This window comes from Octodon degus, unplaced genomic scaffold (genome assembly GCF_000260255.1).
Source record: "Octodon degus isolate 3935 unplaced genomic scaffold, OctDeg1.0 scaffold00260, whole genome shotgun sequence".
Lineage (NCBI taxonomy): Eukaryota > Metazoa > Chordata > Mammalia > Rodentia > Octodontidae > Octodon > Octodon degus.
In genome coordinates this window covers 210,540-234,998 of record NW_004524836.1, presented here as the reverse complement: position 1 = coordinate 234,998, position 24,459 = coordinate 210,540, and positions in this window count along the sequence as shown.

Sequence of the window (24,459 nt, the reverse complement as noted above, 5' to 3'; positions counted from 1 at the left end):
TGTGGTGTGGGTGTGTGTGTGGGGTGTGTGTGTGTGTGTGTGTGTGTGTGTGTATGATTTGCTAATTCAGTGCCACTCATCCTTTGGAAATTTCTGTTGGGAAATAAGGCACCCAATAGAGAAGAAAGAACATCCTAAGATTAAAGATCACCACCAAGATCCAATTGGCTAACCAGGAGTCCAAATCAGAATCTATCAAAGGGCTGGCCAGATAGCTCAGTAACTGAAGTGCCTGCTTAGGCAGATGCAGGGACAGGGTCAGGGGTTTGATCCCTGGTATGCTGAGCTGGCCCCACCCCCAGGGTGCTCTGAGACAGTGATTGAGACTGGGTGTGGTGGCTGGCGCCTATAATCCCAGTGCTTGGGAGGTTGAAAATAGGAAGATCACTAGGAGTCCAATCTGTGTAGTGAGGCCCTGTAGACCCTGTACTAAATACATTTTTTAAAAAAAACCTACCAAAGACCTTTCTGAGCCTATTCCAAAAACATCCTTAAGCCCTTTATTCACTTTCTACCACCTGCAGACAGAAGACTAGAAATCCTACTACTCATCTTTTCCCCCTAGCAGGAGCGGCCGGAGAGCCCAGCTCTTATCTATGACACATAAAGGGAAGTAAAGGAAGCTGGGATGCACCCAAGGAGCCTTTCTTGCCCATGACTAAGGAAAAAGGAGAAACTGTGTGCTACCACTGCAGCTTGCCTTGAATACAGGGTATAACACACCTACCAGAGAGTTGTTCCCATTCACTGACAGCCTCACGTGCCTGTGAGAATCCGAGAGCCATCCAGCCAAAGACCGACTTGGTCAGCCACCAAATGAACACCAGAAACCAAGAGATGTCTTGATATGTGCTAAAGATCATCCTGTCCTGTTTAGAAAAAAATCAGTCCTACATTCAGGCCAATCCATTCAACCGGGGATCCAACTTTCGGAGATGCTTGTGAACAGCAAGAGGCGGGGGTGCAAGAGAGCAATTGGATGGAAACCAGAAGTGACAGCAGAGCCAAGGAAGGTTTCCTGGTTTGTTTGCTTGGCTTTGTTTTGTTTCCTAGGAAAGGAAACATCAGTTCATGCATCTGGATGTGGAATCCTGTCTTTCTGACCAGTTTGGCAGACTGTGATGAATTGCATTGCATTTTGTTATATTAAAAGGCTATCTCCTCACTGAAGGGTAATTAGTACTAATTAATCTGTCTTTCTTTCTCCTGAGGCTTTCTATTGCATAAAGATCATGCAGCAGCAAGAGGACTGATAGCCACTGTGTGTCTAGAGGTTAACAGGACAGAATTACTGCCCGTAGCCAACTAAAAGCAAAAAGAAAACAAATCTTGCCAAATTCCATTAAACTGTGCCGAGGGGTAGCAGAAGGTGAAATTGCCCTTTATTGAAATACGCATGGAGGGCTGGAGAGATGGCTCAGTGGTCTAAAGCACCTACTTGGAACTAGCTTGGCAAAGCATCAGGGACCGCGGTTCAATCCCCAGCACCACATGCCAGCCAGCCTCGCCCCCTGGTGGGTTGAGCTGGCCACACACACACACCACACTCTCTCTCTCTCTCTCTCTCTCTCTCAAATAAATTTAAAAAAAATAAAAAAAAAGCATTATTTAAGAAATACGCATGGATTTGAGCAGTTGTGAAAGAAATACCCTGGCAGTGCAAAGGGGATATGTGTTTAAAAGTTAATTTAGCCTTAAAAACTATGGGATACTTACATAACCAAATGACTCTTTCCTTTAATCAAACAAATCACTATTAAACCCCTTTAAACATTAAGTCCAGGGCCAGGGAGATAGCTCAGTAGAATAAGTGCTTGTCTGGCAAGTACAGGGTCCTGAGTTCAATCCCCAGTACCATAAAATAAAATAAAATAAAATAAAATAAAATAAAATAAAATAAAATAAAATAAACATTAAGTAACTTTGGCAATAAAGGAAGAGCTACAAAACTCTGAACCTAAATTAGTCAGGAGTAATGCCTGTAGAAGCTTGGCTAGAAATATATTTTTACCAATTCCTATGTGAGAGAATGAACAAATATTTACAGATTTAGTCACTCAGGAAATAATTGGTTGTCTGGTGATGTATCTACCAAGTACTGTACTGTTCAGGTTTTGGACCCATCCCACTATACAGTGAACATGAGAACCTTTTAAGAAGAAAGAGATCTTAGCATATAATTATATCTTTATAGTCTTACATATTTACACATATTCTGTACACGTATTTCTCTGAAGAAAAGGAATGGAGTACTTGGGGAGAAAATTTAAATAGATGCTAATATCACGTAAAGTCTCTTGAAGAAAGTGGCATTGAGTTTGGATTTGAAGAATAATTATGCATTGGTCAAGTGAAGAGCCAACACTCCAGGTCTGTAGAGCATGTCACAGTCACGTTCAACTTTGCAGGATACTTCCATTAAGATATATAACTTAACATGAAAAATGTTACGTTTGACAATACAAAGCAATTGTGTGTTGGTCTGTGACAAACTATCTAATGCAATAAACTTGAAAGGAAGAAAGGTTCATTTTGGCTCACGGTTTCAGAGGTTTCAGTCCATGGCTACATGACCTATTGGTGTAAGTCTCTAGCAAGCCACACACCATGGTTGGAGTGTGTGGTCACAGAAGTCTCTTCATCTCCTGGCAGCTGGAAAGCAAAGTAGAGATGGTCCAAGGTCCCAGTACCCACATACAGGATACTCCCTGGATGATCTCACCATCATGCACTAGAACACACCTGCTAAAGGTCTTACCACCTTCCTATAGCACCACAGGCTAAGGTCCAAGCCTCTACATGTGGGCATGTAGAGGATGCTCAAGAGTCAGCTCATAGCAAAGTGGAAACAAAAACTAGCACCCACATGGCCAAAACTGACCTAGCCTTTGTCAGTACCATTTCTATCTTTGCCTGCACCTCCATTCTATCCCCTTCTCCTAAATCTACCAACCCCAAGAAGCTTATCTTTTTTTAACTAAAAGCATAAGTAGTGACTCAAGGGCTATCAGCTGGTAAATTTTAGCAACTGAGAGGTGACATTCATTCTTTTCCCTAAAATTCCTTCAAAGTCTGTTCTTCCAAACATCTCTTATGTGGAAAGAGAAATTAAATAGAAAATAAGTCAGAATTATAAACATTGAGGTTACCATTCATCTACAAAAATCATCATGTTCAACTTTAAAACAACTGTAAAGCTCAAGTCAGATAAAATGTCTTCATTATGCTGATGTTATTAACTCAAGTCTACAGAAAATAGGGTACATACATGCACATGTAAACAAACACACTTAAGGTCATAACAGACATTGGGAAATATCCAAAGCAAGCACCATGTTTTTGAGGATGGGATACAAAACCCAGGCCCCACATGTGCTAAACAAGGGCTGCACCACTCCACTACATCCTCACCCCAAGAAATCCTTCTCAATTCACCCTAATAGTCCCAGTGGTGATCCTGTTTCAGACAGCTCCAAAAAGACAGTGCCTATGACCTTCTATGTATTTCTTTTCAACATTATAAATATTGCAGAAACTTTTAGAGAAGCAGAAATTTTTAGTGTTTACTCCCTTCTAGCCAAATCGACCAGCATTTTAGGCTCTCTAGGTATTTTGGAAAAAAATATTAACATTAAATTCAAAAGTTGTGATGATTCTCCAAATTTTAATTACCATTACTATTGTGTTAATTAATTATGCAGCACCATAAAAGTATGACATTCTTTCTAGTAAATATATCATAAAAATAAACAAAAAAGGAAAGAGTCCTTTGCTCTGGAGGAATTATCAGCAAGTACCTTCTGATCTCCCCAAGGTATCACTTTAATAAACTGAGAAGCTACGATGATAAAATACCAAGGCTCTTAATTTATTCCATTCCATTAATTTTCTTCTATAATGTCAGAGAAAACAAAACAAAAACTGAGTATGAATAATAATATACACAGAAAAGAGAATGTCAGTGCCTGCCTCTGGATTATGGATAGTCTCTTAAAGAAAAATTATCATCTTGGGAGAGTGTGATAGTAGGGTAGCAATATGCCCTATCCCATAGTGTCTGCCCTGATATTAATGTGCACAGCAAGCTGTATTGAAAGAGTTCTCAGCTTCACTTTCATACACTACCATGCCTTATCTGAAATTCTTGCAGCACCAGCATAAACGTGGACTAGAGTTTTGGAAGGAGCACTAAAGTTCCAAGACTAGATTTTTCCCTCTCTATTTTGGGATTATGGGAAAGACATAGAAACACCTTTTGTGGTGAGCATTGTAACATCCCTTTCCATAGGGGTATGTATTCCGAAGGTCCAACATACTATGCTTTTTGTGATAGTCCTATTTCCATATGTAAATGTAAACTAATGGTGTTATAGATTTAATATTTTATATCTTAAACTTTTTATTAATCATGGACTGAAATTAAATAAAAATGGCAGATATGAGCATATGTAGTAGAGAAAACCTGAAAAACTAAAATGATTTGAACCAGTGGTATGAAATGTTGAGATACAAGACACCAAATGAGCTGTTTTGTTTATTATATACATAATAGATGGTAATTGTTATGGCTTGTGTCTACCTGTCCCCCCAAAGCTTCATGCAGTTATGAGGCAGACTTCCAGAGTTTTTGATTAATTTGTGATCCTGTGCTGGGGTTACAGCATGAGTACTACTGGGATCATGGGTGTGAATGCTACACCTGACCTAAGGTAGATAGCTTGGATGGAACATAAGGGAGACAAACTTGCTGTCTGTTGTCATTGTTGCCATTACTCCTCCCATTTGCTCTTGCTGTTTTGCTTTTCTCTGCCGCCATAAACTGCTGCCCTCTGCCATGTGCCACTCTGCCTTGGAGCCAGCCCACTATGGACTGAAACCACAACTAACTATGAGCTAAAAAAAAAAAACCTTTCCTTCCCTTTTCGGTTTTTGTCCTACAGCAATGAGAGAAGAGTAACTGAGACACTAATACTCACTAATACTTTAGATGCCTCGAAGATACTAAAAATACAATCCATCTTTGTATGTAGTGAATGCTCTTTCTCACATTTTTTTGCCTGCAGAGCAATTTTTGTCAAATTAAGTGCTTAAATTCTAGTTTGTTCATTAAGTAAAAAGTAAACAAGGTAGTACTACAATGATTACCAAACAAGAAACTTCCTTTTGTTTGAGATTTGACATTCCAGTGTCTGGTTTTTTTTTGTTGTTTGTTTTTGTTTTTTTTCACAAGATTAAGCCATACACTTCAATATGGCTTTTCTCAGTGTTATAGATTGACACTGCATGTCCCCAAAGACTCAAGTGTTCCAACCTTACTTGTAATGTAATGGTATTAGGAAGTATGATGTTGGAGTAGTAAGTCCATATAGATGAATTCAGAAGGGTGCAGCCCTCATGACTGGGATTAGCGCACTTTTAAGAATAAGGAGACAGCTAGTTTTCCCTTTCTGCCCTCTGCCATAAGAAGAAAAAACACACCAGAAATTTGCATCTTGGAAGAGGGATGCTAACAGAGCCTGGCATCTTGGAAACCTCATCTCAGACTTCTGCCTTCAAGAAGGTGAGCCATGATGAACTGTTGTGTATAAGGTGCCCAGTTTATGATACAGAATTCCCAATCGGTCTAACATTCTGAGTGGCATTAACTTTGTGACAGGTTAGGATTCCAAGTTTCCCAGGTACCCTGCCCCCAAACACTCTCCCTCTTGGCCCCATGCAGAGCCAAATCCAAACCACATAACAAGTCTGTCTGACCTTAACCTAGGCAAGCAAACACAAAATTCTCCTTTGTAACACTGAAACTTCCCAGCAGACCAGGTGGCCCTACCAAGGTTAGCCCTCCTAGGCTATTCCAGCCCAGAAACACCTTAAAAGCACTGTGCTTTGCCTTGTTCACTGCTGTCTCAGTCTGCTAGACAGCTAGCCTGCTTGTTCCTACCCCCAATAAATCTTCCACTAGAGTCAGAAACCCTGACCTGGTGTATTACATGGATTCATAACTGAGACCTTGACTCATGTGCCTTTTTCTCAGCAGGATCCAAACTCAAGTCTGGAGGAGAGTTATAAGGCATTGTATCTCTTTAAGCCACAGGCAGGATAAAAGCAGAAGCAACATAGAATCCAAATTTTTCCTTAGATCTTAATCATTGATATCACTCCATCACCCCACTTTAGTTACATAGCACATTCCACCATCTAACGTTATCTCTTCAGTGTATTTGCTTACTTAATAATTTGATAATTATGTCTCTGCTCTCCTTAGAACTTCAGACCCCTGACAGTAGGATTTCTTTTTTCTGTGCTGTCAATCTAAGAATAGTACCTGGTATTATTGTTATCTTAGGCCTAAATAAAGGCAGCTCCAACCTGGAAGTTCACTTAGGTGACTAGTGTCATGGGCACATGGCCTACCAGCTGATGTAGGCACAGTTGGGTCATTCCTCATAGAAGGTATAATCAAGTCAACTGCCAAGTCTATAATATCTTGAAAACCCTTTTAATCACCAGCAGAGGACAGCAAACATTGCATGTGCACAGGGAAGGAAGTGACCCATCCATTAGACTGGAGTCAATTATAGGGTCTCAATTTCCACCCCATTTGCATCCACACCCTTGCCAGAGTCCTGTCATGGACAGTGTGATTTGCCCCTTGGTTTGGGCTACATGACTTGCTTTGATTCTGAAATACAAACAAAAGGTTGAAGTCTTAGGAGACCTCACAAATATCCATTTGTTCTCTTGCCTTCACTGTAAGAAGCCAATGTTTTGCTGGTGGCGGCTCTCAGGAGAAGGCTACAAAGCAAGAACAGAGTGACCCAGCTGATCCATGGTCTGTGGCAGGGAAGTCCTCGCTGACCAGAAACCTTCCAAGGAAGGATCAAAGATAAATGCCTGTCACTGAAGTTTGGGGCTTATTCCCTAGGGAAGATTACTGTGACACAGCATAATGGCACAAGTTTGTCAAGAGGCACTGGAATATGTCTAAAAACTGAAGAAGATTCATTTTTTTTCTGAAGAAGATTCTTAATTACAACATACAGGGAGAAAAATTTAGCATCACTGAATTGAATATCTACAAAATGAAACTTTACTTCAGCTAGAAAACTGAAATTCGGTTTGATTCCTTTATATTTAATTGCAAATTGTTTGTAATGTGGGATGTGGATATACTGTAGGACATTTGATTGGAAGTTCTGTCTCTATCACACACACACACACACACACACACACACACACACACACCTAACATGCTTCACTGAATCCACAGATAAAGACACTCCTCTACAAGGTTCAATCCATATATCAGCCACAATAAAGGATAATCTCTCCCACGGGGGATCTCTCCTATGGGAAAGTGTACTAGAAAACAGGAGAAGAAAGTCAGGACCAAGTCTGGGTTCTACTACTCCCTGAGCTTCTCCCAGACCAGGATAGTGGGCTGTCAGAAGAAGGGATTCTCTCTTTTAAGGTGCTTTCTCACAAGCCAGTTGGTACTGCCTTATGCTAGAAACTATTTCTTCTTGCTTCCTAAACAGACTGGGCATGTGTTAATCACAACAGTTATCTGCTTGACACAGGACTTGCTATGCAGCCTATGCTGCCCTTGAACTCTCAAAGATTCTCCTGGCCCAGCCTCCCAAGTGCCGAGAGTACAGCCATGGGCCACTGTGCTTAGCTTATCACAACATTTACATGACTAAATCAAAATTATATCTTTGCATTTTGGTCTCTTCCAAAAGGCTCTGACTTCTCTGAAGAAGGATTATCTTATATTGTTTGTGTTCTCAGCTTCTAGTACAGTGCCCGGTACATAGAATATATCCTTATTATTGCTTTAGGCTAAATGAAGCCTCTTTCCAGTACAGTCATGTCCAGCAGAGTGGAGGTAGTCAGTGAGAGACAACACTGTCCTTTCAGCACTGTCCTAGTTACTTTTCTCTGGTTGCTGGGACAAATACCTAACACTCAGAATTAAGGAAGGAGGGGATAGCTCAGTGGATTAAAGTGCCTGCCTAGGCAGACACAGGGGCCAGATGTTCGATCCCCAGGCCTGCCATGCCGGCCCTGCCCCTGGGGCACACTGAGATTGAGATTGAGACTGAGCAGTACAGTGCACACCTGTACTCCCACTGCTTGGGAGGCTGAAAACAAGAGAACTACTGAGTCTGATCTGTGTAGTGAGACCCTGTAGACCCTGTGCCTTAAAAAAAAAAAAAAGAATTAAGGAAGGAAAGGTTAGTGGAGTTTTCAGCCCATATTCAGCTGGCTCCAAGGAAGAGTGGCACATGGCAGAGAGCAGCCATTCATGGCAGTGGAAAACAGCAAGAGCAAATGGGAGGAGTAATGGCAACAGAGAGCAAGCCTTCTCCCTTATGCTGTAGTCAGGGTGTCCACCCCAGGCCGGATGCAGCACTCAAACCCATAATTGTGGCAGCACTTATACACATAATCCCAGCACTAGGTCATGAATTGATCACAAACTAGAAGTCTGCCCCGTGACTATATGCAGCTTTGGGGGGACAACTAGACACAAACCATATCAAGCATCAATCATAATGATTAGATTCTTCCAGGAGTAAGTGTCTGATTGTTCACTGTGATGCCAGGTGACAGGTGATACAATTTGCCATTTGCTTCCTGTGGCCATTTCCAAAGTGACATAGTTTGCTCACTGTTTCAGTGTCCCTAAGTGGAATCTGACCTAAGACTTTCACTTTTAAAGATGTACACCTTTAGAAGTCAAAATGAAAGTTGCAGCCCTTCTTAAGAAAAATAGAGTCATTTTGACTGTGTAATGATAGATTTTCCCATTGCAGAGATAGAAAAACATTTCTAATCGTTTTTACTTTCCCAAGTAGAAAAAAACCTATCTCACAATTAGAAAAACAACAAGGGCCAATGAAGTGAGTTACTTTTCATTGGTTTTTTCACTGTTTGTGTAGAAATGGATTTTGACAGCTCTGACAATCTCGAGGCAACCTTCAGCCATTCAAGCATTACACAGTGATTTGTGTCACAATAAAAAAAAATCCTCTACAGGTGCCCCAAGACACCAAGTACATGTCATTTATATGATAAAGGATTTTAAATTTGCTGAGAAATTATAGATTACTTCATCCAAATCATATTCATCAACATGTTGTACATCATCTGATTTCTAACTCTTACAAATATTTATAATAACGGCATATATTGTTTAACACAATGAAGCCTGAAAAGGCTCATTAACTCTAAATTCGGTTTACTATCTCCATTTCTTTTCATTTGCAAGCTCATGATTCTGTAGTTCTGTAATATTAGCTTAATTATGTGAGCAGTGAACCGTCCCTAAATCTAAAGTCATGTTTGATTTAGTGCAAGATAAATATTTTTTAACATTTATTTATTTATTTATTGTGTGTGTGTGTGTGTGTGTGTGTGGCCAGCTCAGCCCACCAGGGGGTGGGGCTGGCTGGCATGTGGTGCTAGGGGATTGAACCGTGGTCCCTGTGCTTTGCCAAGCTTGTTCCAAGTAGGTGCTTTAGACCACTGAGCCGTCTCACCAGCCCTTAGTGCAAGATAAATATTAATACTGAGATCCTTCTTTCTGAAATGATTTTCTGAATGCTTTCACCCATTTCCTTAATTTTTCTTCTTGGGATTTCTATCCTATAGCAAACATCAGAAATTATAGAGTTATAACAGGCTGTGACGTGAGAACCTGCAGCCTCCGCATCCCACTCTCCAATCCCGTAGCCATTCTTGCTTGTGCTCAAAGCACCAGATTGCTGAAAGGAAGGAAATTCATATCTCAGATGTTTTTGGATATAAAAGGGAGTGTGATTTTGCTGGTTTGTGTTGGTCTATTGAATGAAGCAGTTAATACTTACTGTTTTTCCTTGTCCTTTTTAATTTTGTATAACTTTTTAAATCACTTTTGCATGTTTATATCTCCTAATCTAAACAAATAATTTGACGATAACATGATGCAATACAACCACCATTGTGGAATTCCTATTACTTTGTTCAGTGGAATTCTGTATCATTTCTAATGTTTTTTTATGACTTGTATTGTCTTTACAAAATAATAAGAAAAGAAAGAAAGGAAAAAAAAGAAATTATAGAGTTATATAACTGTATGAGGTGAAGATCTTTAAGGTCAGAGATGAGAGAGATGTTTTTAACAACTCACGATTATCATAAACTAATCCTTTTTTATAAAAGTATCAGAATTATAGTTACCTTTACAAATGTAAAAAATGGTTGGCAAGTATTATAACCAAAAAAGGACAAGAACTAAAAAGTGATATTAAGTAGCACAATAAACAATTAGAGAGGTGGAATTAAGAGTTTAGACTCAATCCTAAGTAGATCATTCAAAGCAAAATGAATTCAGGCCAGCAGCCTACTTTACCATTAAATATAAATGTTTTTATTATAATATCTGGGCTTTTTACTGTAATTCACTGTACAAGTATTTGTTTCTATGTCCTAAATTATCTAATACTTTAAAAATTATCTAAGAAATGGCTATTGATTAATTAAACTTGTTATTGGTTTTTCATACGTTTATACACTTTTAGGTTGTTTGTAAAGTTTTATAATTTTTCTTCTTTGTAAAGATGTTTTATAAAAGTTATGTACTTTTAGATTTATATGAATTTATGAATCCCACATTCGTGATAAGTTTCACCAGATACCAGTATTTCCACTGAATTGTAAGTTTCTGATTCTTCAGTCATTTCCTTCCACCTGAAGACTTCCTTTCCACCCTCAGTCTTGTAGCAATACACTTGTTTCTTCAGATAACTCGCGACAGCTCTCAGGTCCTCCCTTCTGCTCTGATCTTATAAACTACTGAAGGTCTGACTCTTGTAAAAAAAAAAAAAAAAAAAAAGTAGTTTTTTACATTTCAGCAAGCAACACAATCACAGGGATGCCTTGTGCAGCGGGCCTCACGGCAGCTGTGGGCTGGACCCTCACAATGTGCCTCTCTAGTAAGATGCCAGCGGGGTCCAGGGCTCCAGATCCCAGCCTTGGGACACTGATAAACAGGCACACGACAGGACAGGGGATTGCTGCAAATTCGTCATGGTGGCACATTTAGGGATTGTGACTAGGTAAACTAGTCAAGGGAGTTTAAAAATAACAACTGGTATTTCACTGAGGCTGAAGTGTCAGGGAAACAAATCAGAAATGAGAGAGACGTTCGAAGTCAAGGTGCTGAAATGTTAAAGTGACATTCCAAGCACGCAAATTCCAAAGCAGTGAGGACTTTTAGGTTCCTAAAACTGTCATTCAAGCTACCACTCAGGGTGTGCTATGGCGACACCTCCAAACCCAAGTTATCTGTCTACTCTTTCTGCGCAGCTTGACGTCGCTTTGACCTGCTTTCACCTGACGTCTCTAGAGCGCCCTTGCAGAAGGACGCATTCTTTTACAAGACTTGTAAGTTGTCCTAGGCATTGTCAAAAGCAAACAAACATACAACCAAACCTTCTGTCGTGGGACAGACACTGCTTTCCCCAGTGGAGTACAGCTCTCCCTGAATAATTTGTAATCAAATCCTTGTGAGTTGTTCAGGCCTAGCATTGCTTAGTTTTGTTTTTATTATCTTCAGGTTTTTTAGTATATGTGTGTGACAAGTAACGCTGACACTCATCTTGGGGATCCGGGACCCACACCTGGCACATCTTCATCCTCTGTATTCTTCCTCCCCTTCCCCTTCCTCTTGTCCCTAGATCCTTCCCCATCACCATGTTTCTTACCATCTCTCTTCTATTTTGGTCTTTGAATTATTTCTGCGTTAAGTTTCTCATACTTAAAGAAGTGGCATTTACCCTCCGGCATATGATTTATTTCCCTTAGCAAAACGGTCTTGAGAGCCCTACATTTTCCTACGAACAACTCGAGTTGGCCCCTCTCTGTGGCTGAGCAGTGCACCGCTGTACGTACACATCACGTCTCCTACGTCCCTTTCTTCTGTTGATGGCCAAATAGGCTGCTGCCAAGACAGCTATGATGAGCTGTGCTGCTGCAAACCCGGGTCTGCATGTGTAGAATGTCTTTAATTCTTTCTAGAGTTCACCTAGAAGAGCTGAAGTTGGGTCAAATGGAATCTCTATTTTGTATTTCTTGAAGAATCTCCATACTGATTTGCACAGGGGTTATACTAGTCTATATTCCCACCGATAATTCAGAAGAAACACACACACACACACATACACACACACACACACACACACACACACACACACACCCTTGCCAGTATGTTTTATCTTCTGAGTCCTTGATAATAACCATTCTTACTTGGAATAAGATAGAATCTCAGCATTCTCATGATTTGCATTTCTGTACTGGTGAGTGCATCTCTCTAGTGTTCCCTGGTGAACACTTTTTCACATACATATTGAACACTGGTAGTTTGAGAAGAGTTTATTCACTTCAATTGCCCATTTTGTGAGGTTTATTCTTATTTTCTGTCTCAAGCCCTGCGGAATAAATTTGTTAACAGAAGAATGAGATGTCAGAGAGCAGCGGCCACAGTTCGATCCCTGGCATGCCGTGCCAGCCCTGCCCCAGGGCGTGATTGAGATTGGGCATGGTGGTGCACGCCTGTAACCCCAGTGCCTGGGAGGCTGAAAACAGGGGAATCACTGTGAGTCCATTTACATAGTGAGACCCTGTAGACCCTGTCTTAAATACATAAAAAATAAAATAAAATAAGAAGGAGATGTCAATATTATTCTTTCCTAGTCTTTCATTGCCAGTACCCAGAACATTCTTAATTTGTTTTACAAAATAGAGTTGAATGTTATTTGTCCAGAGATAGATAAAAATCAGTTTTGCTTAAAGGAATGTAAACTGAGGTTATAGCAACATCGTTTACAATATTAAAAATTGAAAACAGGCAAAGTGTCCAGCCAGTGGCTTCCATTCACCTGGAGGTTCTCTCTCTACCCATGTGACATCTATGGTCTTTCCTGAACGAGAAGAGAGGATGGGAGAGGCACACTGCCTTTAGCTGCCTGGAGCCAGGGGTGACATGCCTGACACCGAGTCTATCAAAGTATTAGTCACAAAGCCTCCCCTAACTGCAAAGAGCAAGATACCTCAGCAAAAGAAGTAGATAGTCTATGCGCACTGTTGCTGGAATGGTACGAGAGCCTAAAGAAGCAGGAATACACGTGCACGTGCGTGCGTGTGCATGCTTGTGTACGTGCATGAGTGTGTGCGTGTGCATGCATGCACAGTTTGAACTTTACAGATAAAATCTTTATGGCTGTGATTTCCTTCTTCCCAAATACCAAGATATAAACAGGGGAGGAAAAATATATCAGTAGGTCATGGCCAAATAATTCGTATCTATGATTTCATTTTCTTTTGTCTCCGTATTCTATGATGTGCATCTTTCATTTGGCAGGTTGACTTAACTGTAAAACTAATTCATGTGTAGATCTAAAAAAAATGAGGCGGGGTCACATTTTAGCGACAAGAAGGTGTGAGGAGGATGAGGCGCGCTTAGCAGCCATGTTGGTCCACGTACTTGCGCTTGTTTGCTTGCTGCTGACTGAATCAAAGGACGCCATATATTTTGATTTAAAAAAAAAAAAACAGGATTCAGGGCTGGTGAGATGGCTCAGTGGTCTAAAGCACCTACTTAGAACAAGCTTAGCAAAGCACAGGTACCGCGGTTCAATCCCCCAGCACCACATGCCAGCCAGCCCCGCCCCCTGGTGGGCTGAGCTGGCCACACACATACACACACCAATAAATAAATAAAATTTAAAATAAAAAATAAAAAAAAATAAAAAACAGGATTCATTCTAAACCCTCCATGTCTTAGGACATGGAGACCCATTTGCCTCAAATCACCCTTCTACCACCCTTCTACAGGTGATGTATGGGTGAGTAAGAGCCTTTTACAGTAAGGAACAGGGTGGGGAGCTCAGAGAGATGCCCCAGACCTCCACCCTTGCTGTCACCTTTACCTCCTCCTCCTGTTTCTTGTGGAAAAGAAACCACACAGATGCTTGTCTCCTGGGGCTAGCATCTGCCTATTGTCATTTCTTTTGTGATAAGGAGAGGGTACATACTCAGTGGGAGGAAGTTTGAAGTTGCACATCTCTAAAAAGGAATATATATATATATATATATATATATATATATATATAACTTCTAAAATTCCCTTTTGCAGTGCCAGTTATATATCAGGGTCTGCATGCTCTGCATATATAACCTTCCTTAGTTTTCACAATTATCCTGTAAGATGTGAACCATTATACAGGAAATGTGCAATAATATGGTATGAATTATCTCAGGGTCACATAGCTGAAAGTCATAAGGCTGCTTAAGAAATGATAAACAAATGAAACATTACAGGCAAAGTTGGTTATGCCAATTTGGCAGAATGTTTGTAGGTGTTAACTAAAGATGAACTTTCCACAGCTGCAATCCTAAGAGCCTCTGGAAATCAGTAGATGTTATAAGAACTATTAACATCATTTCCCAACTTTAAGAATAGGGTCAGCCTAGTCTTTCTGAAAAAGTAACAAATTCTCCTTTCATGAAATAATAGTGACCTCCAGTGGCTGACTTGTCATAGTACTTTATATTTTCTCAATCTCTCCTGAAAATTATACAGACATAATATGTAAATTTTCCAGATTTTAAATGTTATTCTACTTATTTTAAAATGTGCATAGAGTACTTATGTTGTTGGCACAGTTTTGGGCATGAAGAAAAATTAATGGAAAGAGCACCAGGTGAGGAGCCAGATGCCCCAAGCCACAGGGCAAGACCAAGCTGCTGGACTCTGGACTGCACACTTCCTTGCCTATCCGAGCCTTAGGCATCTCACAGCTCGGCTTTGAGTCACAGGGAAGCCACACATCACAGCTTTCTTCATAGCACAGTGCACATCGCAAATAGGAAATGGCAATACACCATTTTGTGCATGACTCCTCCTTTGGGTGTGTAAATACACCAGAAAGTCAAGACATATGGGATTGATATAGAAATGGCAATAGAGAAGATCAGGCCCATGAGCAGGAGAAATAGAGTAAGTATCCTTTAATAGCTAAAATCCGAGTTCAACTCCAAGTGGACTGGAGTTTTAATAAGGTTCCCCTGGACTGTCTTGATCTCACCACAACAGACTCCTACAGGTGACAGATCCTGCCCGGTTCTCCATTACTGCAACAACCCTGGTGTTGTGCTGAGTTCTGCCTCCTCATGTACATGGAATCGTTAGTCATCAAGCTGATCCTAGTTTTCCTCCTTCCATAATTACTAAATTTGTCCAGAGTTACGTGACCCAAAGCAAGCCAGTGGATTCTTCTTGGGGCAGCAGTGGGATAACTATTATAAAAATGGCTTTTACTGCTATTTCAAGGAAGTGGTGCACCCCCTCACCACTGCTTTTAGAATGGCATTGTTGCCCTTGCAAGGAGCACCTGAGACTTCTGCAGAACAGCCTGTCTCTCGTCCTCTTGCTGGGTGTGACTTCAAGTTCATTGGCTTCCGAGTTCTGTTTAGTTAACAATTCTGTTGCCTGCGCCTGGAAGCATTCTCATATTTTTAACACAAAAGATTGCCCCTTTTGGCAGCCTCTGTGCTTGGGAATGCCTGGTCCTTGATGTGTTTCTTTCCTTTAATCTTATATAGTAAAAAAATAAGCACAATGTATACTTGTGTTAGTAACTTTTTCATTAGTAGGACAAAAATACCTGATCTTTTCCACTTAAAAGAGAAGCTTAACTTGGCTCATGGTTTAAGAGGGTTCCCTCCATGGTTCCATCTATGGTGACCTGGGTTTCAGGCAGTATTTGGTGGAAGGGGTTGGCAGAGGACAGCATTTCAACTGATAATAACCATAAAGCAGAGAAAGCAAGAACCAGAGAGAGCTATGTGCTCCAAAGTCATACCACCCAGCAACCTTCTAATGAGTACAGGGGCTCCAAATCCAATCACTTTCAAAAATCCCTAGCCCTGACACATGAGTTTTGGGTAACACCATGGTTCTAAACCATAACAATAATCTATTGAAACAATAGGAGTTTAGACAATAGATGGATGTTTATGAAGAAGGAAATAGTGACAAACTATCTAAGTTGCATGAAGGGTAATAACTCTAAGCATTTATTTACTTATTTTTATTTTTATATATTTGGTACAGGGTATCACTACACAGCTCAGACTCTTAGTATCCTCCTGTTTCAGCTTCCCCAGTGCTGGGATTACAGGTGTGTGCCACCGTGCCTGGTTTCAGTGGTCAGCTCCCCCATGGTGAAGCTGGCACGGCATGTGGTAATGGGGATTGAACCCGGGTCCTTGGCCTTGCCTAGGCAGGTGCTTAGACCATTGAGCTATCTCTACAAGCCAGCGTTTATTTTAATGAGCAGGCACAAAGGTCCTATCTTCTGGCCCTATATGCCAAACATGAAGCTGGGTGGGGCCCACCACTCACCATTAGGAATACTCATAGAATTAAAGGAGATGCAATATTTGAAATCCAGGTTGCTGTGGAGTGGTGGCTGCCCTCTCCCCTTCATCTCTACCCAGTTACATACTATCATCCTTCATAGCCTACTGAAAACTCACCGTGTCATGACAAGCTTTCTCCAAATTGAATTCAGCTATTAATCTCTGTCTCTATTCTACCCAGGCTTCTGCTCATTTTAAGTGCACTTGCTCAAGTTTTCAGATACAGTGCATGGGATGATAGTCCCTCCACAAATACATCTCAAGATTGCAAGAAGGTCAACCAGAGGTTTTATCTTCAACTTGTTTGTATATGTGGTCTCTGACCTTTCTCAATTCCTCCTCAGGCAACAATATTTAGCCTGTTGATGGGAACACAGGCATTGCCCAATAAAAATATAAATAGCCTGCATTAACAATGCTACTGCCACAGTAAAGCCATGCTACTCAGGCAAACTACAGAAGGGCAAAAGGACCTCTTTTTCCATTACACAGGCCTTTCGAGTTCCTCTTTAGCCTTACAAAAGCCAGTTCCTCTCCCCAGAGTGGGGAGCATTTGGCTACTTAATGTGGGAAGAGCCTAAGTTGGAATTTGGCCGGAGAACCGCTAGCACTATCAACCGGACACAGAGGCCTTCTGGTTTGTGTCAACTGTTAAGCAGCGATCCCACTATCACATACACTCTGGACATTGGTCAAATGACTCGTTTAATGGCCAAGAATTACTGAGTGCCTTCTAGTGCCCGGGACCATACTAAGTGTCGTGGATGTATATGTTCATTGAAGGCAGCACACAGCACGAGGTAGATCGAGTGACCATCTGTTTCACATATAAGAAAAAGACAGCACAGCGAGCTATGAAACCTTGCTTCAGACAGACAGCTAATGAACGGCAGATCTGGGATTTGACTCAGGGATCTCACCCCGGAGCCTACCTTTCACCGTACAATAGAGCACTGTGTGTATCCTCGTTGCTGCGCACCTGCCCTAATTCTTTACTGATGTACACGTTAGGCCTGTCTGAGTGCCTACTGTGTGCTAAGAGAGAGTTTCAAAGACAAAGTAGACATCCTCTTGGCTCTGTATGCTCCCAGTCCAGTTGGAGAATAAATAGAAAATAAGGCACAGAAAACTGATTTCCTTCTGGACCATCCTAAACCTCCTTAAGTATTGATAAAATACCTAAGTTTGACAAAGGGGGACATCTACCCACTCACTACCCCCTTCTGTTCAGATAGGTGAAAGCTCATCTGAAGATCGTTACCATTATCGCTTTACTGTGTGTATTACCTTACAAAGGCCACCATAACAAGGGTACAGGGCTAGGCAGATATGCACAACAGGACTTTATTTTCTCACAATTCTTGGCCTACCAGTCAAAGACCCAAGTGTTGGTGTGTTTCTTCTGAGGCCTCATCCCTTGGCTGTCCACTCCCAGGGTCTTCATGTGACCTTCCTTCTATACTTTTCTGGATCCAAATGTCCTCTTCTTAGGAGGACATTGGCCATATTAGATCAAAGCCCACCCTCATGGTCTTATGCTAGCTTAATTATCTCTTTAAAGACTCTAAATTTAGTTACATTCTATGGTACTAGGGGTCAGGATCTCAGGAGAAGAGTTTGGTTAGAGGGGGAGGGTCAATACAGTCTATAACACAGTATTATTCCCCTCCCCAGAAACTTTTCCCAACATGCTTTAACCTCTTTAATGACTGTATGTTCCCTACTTAGAAGACTTAAAAACCTTTCTCCCTTGAGGCAAGGAAAGAAGAATATAATTATGTACATTGTAAGCGTAGCATATAATTAAGGTGTTGTGAACATTCTGTGTGGTTATACTTTTGGCTACTGAAAAACACTACCCCCAATTGTTCACAGAGATTAATTTAATATTCTCCCCAACATAAAATATTGTGTTCAAATGTGAAACATGAAGAGAAGTTTGTATAACAAAAAATAGGTTGACTGTCCCCATTTTTACCTCCCGGAAGTTGTGAATTTATGTCAAACATCTTCTGGGGAAGGAAGCATTTCAGAATGAGTCCTAAGAGTAGGTATAAAGTAAATAAAAGGTTTAGGAAGATCCTCTTACATGATTCACAGTGAAAGCCTTATCCCCCTACTGACGTGAAATGGAAGGTAGTGATCCTCTGAATAAATTGCACCTTTTTTCATAAAATTAAATAATTATATCAAATAGAAAGAGAATGAATGTACCTTGTGATTTGCAATATATTACCTTAATGCAAAAAAAAATCATGCCATAGGCCAAAATAATCCTACCATATTACATATTCAATTGTTCAAGAGTGTAGAATATTACCCCTAAACACTATTCAGCTAAACTCACCTTAAAAACTTAATAATTTTGGAATGTGCATGATTTTTTTGGTAGGACTGCACTGAACTCCACCGTGGGTGTTAGATCCACCATCCAGATACATAAACAATACAACCAAGGTCTTAAGAAAATTTCAGCATGGCAATGTCTCACCCTCTGAAGTATCCCCGGGGCAGAATATAATTCCCTAGTAAAATTTCCCAGTTCAAGCCTTCATATATTACTAATGATTCACAAAAGAATTTCCTAATTGCCGGAGAGGGATTAACAGATTGCAGAAAAGCCATTGTTAAAATTGAATACTTGACAATGTTTGTCACTGTTACTAAAACCACTTCTTTTTGGACACTAATGAAAGGTTTGTAAAAAATTCCAGGCATTTAGTATTCTCCAACAATAGCTATCTGCTCAATCAATTAGAACAGCTTTTCCATCTGAATGAAATTTGATGCTGGCAATACTAAAGAAATTTTCTGTGAAGAGTTTTATTTGGTCACGGAAACACATTTGTCTTCCTCGGGGAATTTCAAATAAATATAAATGTTAGAAAGACTCATTTCTTCGCTCATAAAGTCCAAAAAGCCCAGTAAACATGGGGCACAGAATAAAAATAATAATAAATTTCCCATAACATGAAGGATTTTTCTAAGATAAAATGTTACATTAGATAATACTTATATTTCCTCTTAATTTCAATATTCTTATAATTTTCTTTTTCTTCCAGATTATTATTAGCATACTAAAATAGTATGTTTCAAAGGATAGAATGCAATATATAAACCTCTTTCTAAAAATTCTATAACATATCAGTGTTGATTTAAATTGCTTTTCTAATACTGTTACATAACTGTGTTTCACCATTTTTATTGTTACACTTTTTACACAACTATGAAAACCAAAGTTATCTACGATATACCTGATTCATCAATTCAGTTCATTTACTGGGCATGTATTATATGTCAGAAAGTAATCCAGGCACTGGTGTTATAACAGTAAAAAATGTGGATAAAAATGCCTGCTCAGAATTGATATCCTAGTAGAGGGGGAACAGGGAACATGTGAGAGACAGGAGGGAGGGAGTGAGGAAGGGAGGGATGGGGAGGAGCAGGAGTAGCGGAAGGAGATGGGAGGGTGAGGAGACCGAAGGAGTGGGGGGAGGGGAGGGGAGGGGAGAGGAGGGAGGGGAGGAGCTTGGGAGAGGATGGGATGGGGAGGAGAGGAGGAGCAGGGGAAGGAGAGGGGAGGGAAGGGGAAGGGAGGGGAAAAGAGAGGAGGGAGGACAGAAGACAAGAGAGGGCGAGTACGTATAACCTACAGGACAATCTACTGTGTACTGTATACTAGATGAAAAACAGTAGGAAAGAAGGAAGTAGGGCATGTAAGAGGAGAGAGGCTCCATTTTCAAGTGATCATGGAAGCGCGGACTTGGCCAACGTCGTGAGTAGGTGAGCAGATGAGCCATGAAGAAAACTAGGAGGACAGCTTTCACCTGCCCAGCCTTTGCAGTGCTCTCCACAAGGGAGAACAAACATGGCTTCTTGGAGGACCAGCCAGGAGTCCTTGGAGCTGGAGCGGGGAGCAAGATGCTGTTACGGCGACCACCTGGGCAGGGCAGGCAGGTGGGGATGCTGAACGTGGACTCCTGGTCATGATCCTTCACAAAGGCCATTTTTAAAACTTTGTCTTTTACCTGAGGGAGATGGAGTGTCCTGGAGGAGGATGGGACAAGAAGCAATTTCACCAGATTTGAGCTTTCTCAGGATTATGGGCAGCTGTGTTAGGAAACCCAAGGCAGAATAAAAGACCAGGTAGAAATCTGTGACATTATCTTGCCAGTAGGTGGTCCCAGCTCAGACTGCAGTACAGCCAGTGAAGCAGGTGAGGAGGGGCCAGAATCTTGTGCATTTGCTGCAGTGTTTGATATGGGCATGAAAGGAAACAGGAGGCCAAAGAAGGCTCCAGGTTTTCTCCTTGAACAACTGGAAGGAAGAAGTGGCTGTTAACTGATGACACTTTGCTGGAGCCAAAATCTACTTGGCATAGTAACAGGGCACCGACTGCTAACATTCCCATCCTTTTGAATGTACTATTCTGTAACAAGACTCAACCACATGGCCTTCCTGTAAAAACCATTGCAAAACTTTATTAATAAGTGATGCTATGATTCAATTTTATGTCTGCTATAATTTGGAACTAGAATGCCCCTCAGTGGCCGAGCGCTAAGACTTTGGCTCCCCCACTTGGTGCTGTCGGGAAGTGACAGGGCCTTTAGGGGTGAGGCCTAGTGGGAAGTATTCAGGTCATTAAAGGGGAGCCTTTGAAGGACAGTACGCAACACCAGTCTCTCCAGTATGTACGGGCTGGATAATAAGGAGCTTGCTTCTTGCTGTTGCTGCCGCTGGCTCTGTGTGCTTTCTTTTCCCTGGAAGCCTCACCTGGGAAAATATCCCATCAGCCTCCTGACCCCGACAGGTACCAACTGGCCAATAGACCTTCACACCATCAGTGTTCTCACACAGAGTTTCAAGGCTCTTACTCTGGAGTCATATTTCTGATTGCTGTCATGTTATTCATTCCTATGTACTCGTCCTGATTTAAGGGCAAAAGAAACGAGTTGATCTAATACGTACATGGTGAATTATTATCACGTAGCTGTTTTACTAGCTTTCAATAACTATAACACATATCTGAGATAACATACAAAGAGAAAAGGATTATTTTGGCTCACAGTTTCGGAAGTGCAGTCCGTGATTAAGTGACCCGCAGATTTTCACCCTGTTCTACGGATACGCTTATATACACGTACCCAATTGCATGCCTGTGCTAGACATCAGGGTCATATCCTTACGAATGCTTAGATGCCCTAGGCTTTGCAAAAATCCAAAGTAGCTCCTCATAAGATCAAATGTAGTTATTTATTTATTTATTTATTTATTTATTTGGTACAGAAGCTTCAACTTACAAGGGCATGCTGTACCAGGGATTGAACTTGGGTCCTTGAGCTTGCCAGGCAGGTACTTAAGCCACAGAGCTATCTCCCTGGCCCCTATGTTTATACATTCTTAGATAATCATTGAGACCAAAACAACTCTCAAAATTTTTGAAAAATTTAGGGGTAGTTTCACACTCTAGGAAACACTATTTGATTACATAAAAGTCTATCTCCTGGTACTAAATTAGAAGCCCTACTAAAGTTAACTTTCTGTCTACTTTTGTTCCCTACTCAATCCCCACAGCAAGGTGATTCCAACAAGGAGATCCTGTGGGTGGGAGCCAGGGGCTGAGGAAAGAAGGAAGCGGCCAGATGGCTGAAGCCTGCAGAAGGACAATCTAGGAAGTGGCACTCAGTGGTGGGGCTGCATCTGACAAACAGGGCTGTCCACTGGGGGAAAGCCATGCTGAGCTCTGGCAGACTGCGAAACCCACGGCCACAGCAGACTGCGGCTACAGCAGCATGATCTTTCCAGTGTCTCAGTGGACCTTTTTTTGAAGGGGGGAAGTCCAGTGGAGCAGTAGAGAGGCATGGATCTGGGAAGAGAGAAGAATGTCGCCCGCCATCTGCTGGGCCCGAAACTGAATGGGACTGGGAGGGAAGAGGAACAAAGAACAGAGCCTTAAAAATGCCCTAGGATGGACGCCATTTATGCTCAGACAAAGAGAAATGGAAATGTGTTTTCATCTGAGAGTGAAAGTCATGAAAACCTGCTAAAACTGCTTTCCAGAGGAAGTTGTGAGAAAAATAACAAGGCGCTAAATTCTCCCTAACAAGTATAGCACGTGCAATAGATGGCTCACACACGGGGTTAGTTTTAAAAATCATAATTAATTTAAATTGTAGGTCTAGAATGAAAGAGCATTAATGACCTGAAACCAATTTTGTTCATACCCAGGTGATAAGGGACAGTCATTCTGTATCGTATATTATTCCATAAAGAATTTCATGTAGTTATTTAGGCAGAACTTTAACATAACCTCAAAGATGTATTAAAGCTAATTTTATTAGTAATTAAAACAAGCTATCCACACATTTTATAGCAACGTGTCCCCAAATTAAGCACAGGTATGAGAACATAACGTCTGGACATCACCTACCAACCTATGGCTCTGAATAGAAAATCGAAAGAGAACATACCATCACTGGGCTACCCAGGAGGAGACAATCTCTCTCTCCTATGCACAAGGCCAAGCAGATGGATTTACTAGTGTGGTGCTCTGAGATCCTCTTTTCTGCCTTTTCTGCCTTCCTTTGAAAAGCACGCTTCCAGTGTGTCTCTGAGGTGTTATCAGAGAAAACCAATAAACCGATGGGGTAGCCCCATCCAATGTGTTTGTAGCCTGAAGGGAATGAAAGGGAAAGGGAGAAGAAGCCAGGCAGGGCACCCGCTTGAAAACCTCCATTCCTTATGGTACCTGCTGTACTCCCAGCAGTATGGAGGCTGAGTCAGTGGGGTGACAAGGTCAAGACCGCACCAAGAAGGTAGCAAGCTAGCAAGACCCTTTCTCAAAATATAAATAAATGCATACATGCATGCATGCCTACATACATATGTAAATAAATGGTGGGGGTGTAGCTCAATACAAAAGCCCTGCATTCCATCTTCAGAAATAGGTACACACACACACACACACACACACACACACACACTCCATTCTGCTTTGCTGGGTGTATCTTTCACTATCATCATTGCTGTGTTTACCAGACTCGTTTCTTCAGCTTTTTAGCTCAGACGCACCCAGCAACCCTCCAGGGAGCTTCTAGCCTGCAGTCTCTGATAATCACTGTGTCCCTCATCCCTCTTCTTCCACAGCTTCCAGCCTCCTAGACTGAGCCGTGCCTGGGTGCTCTGGCTCTGCATGGCAGCCAGTCACAATGAGCTCTTGCCGTGGATCCTGTAAGCCTGTTTAATAAATCCCCTTGTAGGATTATACATAGTCTATCAATTCTGTTCTTGCAAGGGGCCCTAACCTTCATAAAAAACCTTTCACATCCTCTCTTTCCCAGGCCACAAGCCACATGCATAGACTTCCCCTGAGGATTCTGGAGCCCAAGGGGCAATGGAGCCACACCATGGGAGGTGCACTGGAAGGCCATGTTGAGAACTACCTACCAAGCACAGACGTCTTCAGTAATCACGAGAACAAGAAGTACACTTTTGTTAAGAGACTGAGATTGTCAAGTGTGCTTGTTGACTAAGAAGTAGTACTTACCTCAGATGTAGTCACATTCTCCAAAGAATTTTTATCAGCTTGCCTTTGTCCAAACACTGGCAATCTCTCGATTTTCTCTGATAGTGGGAATACAAATAGAGTAACATTTACTGATTCCTGTAACCTCCAGCTGAGCGTACAGTTCTCATGGTACAGAAAATAAAGTGGTGTTGGGTAGGAAGTAGGACCTGGCAGATGAAAGTCAGCAAGACCACGGACCTTCAAGGTCAAGAGCGCCTGTCTCAGTTCCTCTTCACTCATTGCTGGGACAGAATACCTGACACTCAAAATTAAGGAAGGAAAGGCTTATTTAGCTCACAGTTTGTGGAAATTTCAATCCATACTTGGCTGGCTCCAAGGCAGACTGGCACATGGCAGAGGGCAGCGGTTCATGGCTGCAGAAAACAGGAGAGCCAAGCGAGAAGCAGCAGCTGAGGCAGCTAGCAAGC